Source organism: Camellia sinensis, chromosome 11, assembly GCF_055761805.1.
Source record: "Camellia sinensis isolate YWXY chromosome 11, ASM5576180v1, whole genome shotgun sequence".
NCBI classification, from domain to species: domain Eukaryota; kingdom Viridiplantae; phylum Streptophyta; class Magnoliopsida; order Ericales; family Theaceae; genus Camellia; species Camellia sinensis.
The window spans coordinates 139,775,482-139,782,028 of record NC_138971.1 but is presented as its reverse complement, the minus strand read 5'-3'; the positions used below and the strand labels follow the sequence as shown (position 1 = coordinate 139,782,028).

The 6,547-nt window shown below is 35.5% G+C and overlaps 1 long non-coding RNA gene across 3 annotated transcripts; it reads right to left on the bottom strand.

Moving 5' to 3' along the window:
• Positions 1-215: 215 nt before the first annotated feature.
• On the bottom strand, positions 216-5,353 carry LOC114322919 (uncharacterized). 3 transcript variants are annotated; one of them, XR_014344682.1, is made up of 7 exons: positions 4,658-5,353; positions 4,374-4,436; positions 4,219-4,291; positions 2,963-3,847; positions 1,286-1,325; positions 1,055-1,198; positions 216-422 (listed from the first exon to the last, which is right to left on the bottom strand). It is a non-coding gene; the product is annotated as an uncharacterized LOC114322919 (long non-coding RNA). The 3 variants fall into 3 exon arrangements; XR_014344681.1 differs by having other exon boundaries at positions 216-1,198; positions 2,963-3,297; positions 3,742-3,847; positions 4,658-5,345; XR_014344680.1 differs by having other exon boundaries at positions 216-1,198; positions 4,658-5,349.
• Positions 5,354-6,547: the final 1,194 nt, after the last annotated feature.

The window sequence follows — 6,547 nt, the reverse complement described above, 5'->3', positions numbered from 1 at the left end:
AATTTCCGAAAACAGTTTGACTTTGACATAAACTATATACTTAACATTGTGAAATGTGAAACACCGATAACCAACTTTATCAACCTAATATTCTAAGTAGCAATGGTGCATATATAGCATGCCATGTACCTATAAAAACTCTAGTAGAAAACTATGGTGTTTATAAACTTTTCATTGCTTTTGTTTTAAAAACACAAATAATGAAACAAAAATTTTGAAAAATGACACTAGACTATGTTAAGATGGATGGATTAGGTTTTTTTAAATCAGTATTGCCTAGTGATATTTTCTTGAGTGTGGGACCAACCAATGTAAGTAATACATTTCAAAGCATTGAACTGATTATGGGAAGAAATGAATGAACCCCTGTTTTTGGCCCACCGGACAGCATATGACAAGCAAAAGCACGGTCAAATACAGATCTGAAAAAGAAAAAGGAATAGGAAGATCACGTTTTCTTCACAATATAATTGCACCACATCTACTATTTATTGTTACTCTTTTCTTTTATGCAGAATTGTTAAAATTTGCAAAATTGACCATTATTTTATTAGTATAGTATCATATATTTGTTTATTATCTTATATGAAACATTCAAAATCTAAAGTCAAATAATTATTATATATACACACCCACATATAAAACAACATGAATGTTCACAATATATTGGTTCAGGAAGACAATTTTAGATGGTTACGTAACAGGTTTCCGATACAGAAGACAGTACAGATAAATTCTGAACTGGAAATCTTATTTATTAAAATAAAAGCTAAACTTACTTACTAGCATGCTTTCTAGCATGTCTCACTCTATCACCACTAAAATAAGATGACCAAAACTATTAACAATTAGCAAAATCCTTCCTTTTACTGGGCTTGGCTTATACAGACTTGGATCTGCAAATATGGTAAGGAAATCATAATTGCCCAGCGACATATAATCTTACATTCTGCACTTTTGGTGCCTAAAAACTACCAATCAATGTTTACTCAAAATGGAGCTTTCATATATCTTTGCAAAGAAGTCAGAGAGAGAGAGAGAGAGAGAGGTCTACCTGCCAACGAGAAATAGGTAATTTTATGCTTAAATGGGATAGACCTCCATTAGCCTTCCCAAGATTGCCCTCACTATGTTCAAAATCAATGGGATTTACTTTATGAGGCATAGTCGAGGACCCAATCTCACCAGCCTTAGTTATCTGCTTGACATTTGAACTTGAAAAAACATAAGTTCTAGCAGAGGAAAACCAGTAGCAACATATTCACAAATATATCAGAAAGTTCACCTGCTTGAAGTAACCTAAAGATACGTAGCCCCACATGTCCCTATCAAAATCAATTAACTAACTTGCAGAACATGGTTAAACTATGAAAGCATTAGCTAGAAGATAATGACCCGAATTCTGAATTTTCAAGGAACACATATAAGTGATGTCCTCTATCACAGTTTAATATGGATGAATTAATTGTTAGATAAAAACAATAAGGAGCAAGGACGTGATAAAAATTCGGAAGAAAGTTCACTAATGAGTAACTAATAGGTAATAAAGACTACTGACTTCTCTAGCTTTGTACATAGAGCAGCTGTGTAGTGGATGGTAGGTCTCTACGAGCCAACAGGTAGCATATCAAAAGGATCCATCAAAATGTGATTACTGATTGTTAACTTAGAACTTGCTGATAAAACTTCTAAAAATTACTCTGGTCTGTGAAGAATTACGGAGAAACCTAATAAACCTTAAGTGAGAAGGAATTGTTGTGGGAGAAGTGTTTGTTAACAAATCATTGATCATAAATTCATACATGTTATATCTGTGAAATTTAGGGAAAAGAACACTGTGGAACATGAATTGGCAATTCTTATACAGACCAATTCTACAACCAATGGTGTGATTAATCACTAATCTAGATAACATTCTGTTCAAGTTAAAATCATTTGATATTCAGCAAAAATAGGTGTAAACACATTCTTGGAAATTTTTTGAGAAACATGCATCTTAGTATCTTACAACAATAGTAACAATAACCATTTTGTAAGATGGCTGCCATTTTGCTGAATAAACCCCCAACAATTTCTAATGCACTTCTTACTCTTTAACACGTGGATACTATTCAATTACAATGAAGTGATCAATATGCCTTTTAATTCTCATTAAGCAGACTAGTTGGTACAGTTTTAAGTTATTATCTGTTAGTAATTCCCAGAATTGGGAAAAAAACACTCAAACTAATAGAACGAAAAAAAACATATGTATGTGGGTAGAATCAAAGTCCTAAGCTCCTAGTGAGATGCACTAGATGTAGAGGCTCAGATCACCAAGTCAACCCCTTGAATATCTGTCGGTCTTTCTCATAATTGATTATAAAGGAAATGAATTTGGAGCTGGCCTTTATAATAATGGGCAAATCATGAATAAAGTTTGTACGCAATAAATAATTATTTAGTACTACCAGAGCCCGAACTCAACATGTTGATATAATGCTCTCAAATCAATAAGAATAGTAATCATGGAATTGATAGAGCCAACCTAAATGACCTTCTATTTATTTATTTATTTATTTAAATAACTGGGGTATGGATAAACTTTTTTCTTAAATTACATTAAAATGCGATTGCTAATCAGCCTGACACAACATCATCTAAACTACATTTTTTTTTTCTTCAAATGTATATTCAAGTAAAAAAATATTAGTAATAAAAAAATATATGATTTCCGAACATGCTTTAATGTAATTTGAGAAAAAAAGTTATCCATAGTTATTTAATTTTGAAATTATTAAAAACCAAAAAAACTAAACAGGTCAAAGACCAGTGGCATTATTCAAGATAGGCAAGCTATTTTCACAAAAGGGTAGCATTCAGGTGGACAATACTCTCAAATCTTGAATATGATCAGTGAATCAGTGATTGATTGTTTTGCAATACACTGCAAATAATAAATAAAATAAACAACAAAAATTACCCATTTGAGTTGTCCAAAAAGCAGAGGATCAGATGCCAATTCCTTCATTTTAGCAGTTCTTGGGTGATGATACCACATAGTCCCATCCATGAACTGCAAACCGTTGGATTCACAGGCATCCAATATCTGATCAAGCTCCTTCACATCAAGAGCCGTCGGTTTCTCCATCAGCAAATGCTTCCTCTTCTGAGCAGCCAAGACTGCCCACTGCACATGAAGGCTAGTTGGCAAAGGCAGGTACACAGCATCAATCCGTGGATCGTCCAGCAACTAATCATAGCTACCGTATATCTTAACGGTCTCCGATAAGCCATTTTTTACGGCAAATTGTTTCACTTTTTGGAAAAAATCAAATTTAAGTCAATACCCAAATTAACCAATAGACAGACTGAATTTTAAATTGGTCCCAACTCAAACCATCGTCTGATTCTATTTATATAACTACTACAAATTTCTACCCATCATCTTAACAATAATTTTGGCCTATCATAAACTCAAATTTTGGCCTATCTTTCTACCTCTTCCAAGGTTTTCCTCCTATTTGTTATTGGAGCTGCAGAACATAAAAACACAAAGTAGAACTTACCTATGGGAGACTAAAGCCAAAAACTTGAGATAGTACATGAGGGGAACTCATCAAATAGGGAGCAAAATTTACATTCTTTAAAAACACAAAGTAGTCTCAATATCTGAGCAACACCTTCATTGAAGTTCTCATATACACACCCAATAATGTCAATAGAATGACTGTTAGTTTAGTACAAGCATAAAAGACCAACCTTAGTTAATGTCTGCAGATGAACATGCTTCAAACCTTGATAAACTCCAATGAGGTCGATTGCTGAGAAGATTGGGGGCACAACAAAAGGCAAACTTGCTTGCAACCTTTCATATTAATGAAAAATTATCAGTTAGGGAGCCAAGTAAAGCATAAGTGCCATAATCACATCAGCAAATTGGATACATCACATCAGTTAAAAAGTCATAAATTTTTTATACCTTTCAATCACATATTCATGGGGAGCACAGGTTATATAAAATAGAAATTTTTAGCAAACTAATCAATATTAAACATATTGCAATATAATGTAAACAGGGGAAAAGAATTCTACAATGTTGAATTGCAGCAGTAAGATGTACAATATGGTCAACTTAGCTATCACAAAAGGCTGGGACGATCATAGAATATCAATTTGATGAAGATTAACAGTGGCACTATGGAACTTATTTAAAATCTGAAGATGAAAAGTAAAAACCTTAGATTGTTTCTGAACAAAATGTTCAAGGCGCAAGCATAAGACCAAGGCTATCGAAGCACACTGTTTGAATCTGAAACCCAACCAAAGATCATTTCAGTTATATAAATAAGATACAAAGCACAATACACTGCATATGATAGGAAATCTATAACCTGTGCGTTTGCAGAAACTTCACCAAGATTATCTACTACTGCAAAACTTCGATGAACAACAGTCTACAAATCCAAAAATGACAACATTTAGACTCCATGTAATAAGGTGAAAGCCAACTTTATGATTATCCAACAAATAAAATTCTGAACATCAGACTGCTCAGAATTAGAATTTATCTAGCGGGTAAATCAGCTGAAAACATTCATATCATATCATTAACAACTAAAAATCCTTGAGGAATAACAGTGAGCCAAATCGGTCCACCTAGGGCGCCAGGACCAACCGATAACAAGGCCGATCATGACAGCGAGCCAAATCGGGACTGAGGAGAGTAAAGCGTCAAGGAATGTCTCGGCGAGGCCTGGGCAGTGTAGAAAATAGATCAAATCGAAGAAGCTCTGCTCCATTATCGATCGGTGTCTATACAGATACGTGTATGTACATGAGAGAATCGATAAATATACATATATGTATATGTATATACAAAGTAGAAGAGATAAGAAGATGAGGTGCTAAGCCATGGAAGCTTGCATAGATGGTGGTGGCGGTGGAGCTTTGAAATTGAGAGAGAAGAGAAATCAAAATCGCTCTGAGATGAAATCAAAGATGAATCTCTGAGAGAGAGATCTAGAGAGAGAATCGAAATTGGGGTGGCAGTGCAGACCGATCTGAATCGAAATCGCGGTGGCGATGCAGATCGATCTGAAATCGGTGAATCTGTGAGATTTGAATCGGTGAATCTATGAAATCGGTGAATCGATGAATCTCGCTACCTCGCCGGTGCAGATGGCGGTGGAGGTAGAGCTTCGAAATTGGTGAATCTGTGAGATTTGAATGTGAGATTCAATGTTTAGAGAGGATTGAGAGAGAGGCGACGTGAGGATAAGGGTTAGAGAGGATTGAGAGGTCTGAAGACCTAAGGGTTTACAAAGGCTTTATTATCAGATTCAAAATAAGCGCGTGTGACGTACCGCATTTGAAGGCGTTTTTAAACGCCTTTGATCATAAAACGGTGTCGTTTTAATTAAACAAATATGCGACATTTTTAAAACGTCGTTAAATATTAATAAAAATGACGTTTAAGAAAACGCCGTTAAAAAAACGTCGCCAAAACCCTTATTTCTTGTAGTGTGTGTGCCAATTTACTGCTTTCTTAGATTAATTTGTTAATTAATTAGGGTTTTGTATTTATTTGGACTGTAATTATTTATTTGGGACTGTATTATTTATTCGGACCCTCCGAGTGAGGGCACAACTGTAATAAGTGTGCGTGTGTGTGATGTATGTCTCACAACCCCACGTCTTTCTCTCTTTTATTTACCCGCTTATGATGGTTAGATTAGGGCATGTTTCAATTAACATACAGCATGGTAGCATGTTTGCATTCATGCATCGGTTTTGCATGCACCGGGCTCGGCGCATCATACTAACTGCAATTGTATTTCAATTCCAAGTTGAATACATGTTAGTTGTAGCATCATCATATGCCATGTTTAGAATAGCCAAGCCTACTATAGTTGCATTTTTGCATGTGTTGCATTAGGCATTTCAGCATAGTTAAGATCATGCATGGATTTCTAACATAGTTTCTATTTTGGCTTGGAGTAATCGGTAAGTTTTATGCTTTAGCATCCTTGCATGTGTTTGAGTGACTGCCATGATAGCATGCTTACCATGAGGCTATTTGCTTATGTGATATAACTGCTTGAATGCCTGTGGGTGAAGGTTGAGTTGGAACAATTCGTTGACTATGAGTTTTAAGCCCACTAGATAGTGGCAAAATCATGTTTTCTAAGCCCATCCGAGGGTGGCAAATCCACGTCTTAGCCTACTTACGGGTAGCACCATCAAACCATTTTTCAAATAAACAAACATGAAATGTTTTGGTTCCAATTCAGGCGACCCAGTCTATACTTGTATGCTGTACGCATCACATAGTAAATCTAGGCTAATAACCGGAATAAGAACGCATAATGTTTTCAAAAATAGATATCATGGTTAGTAGAGACCAATCTTTGATCGGGCGAGCGGGGGTGCTCACGAAGTGACCTTCCCCAATCGTACCCAAGTTCTCGAGCCGAGGCAACTTTGGTGATGACGGATACGTGGCCTTAGGCAAACGAGTCAGGGTTTCCTAAATTTTTCCAAAATAAAATATTTAGGTGGCGACTCT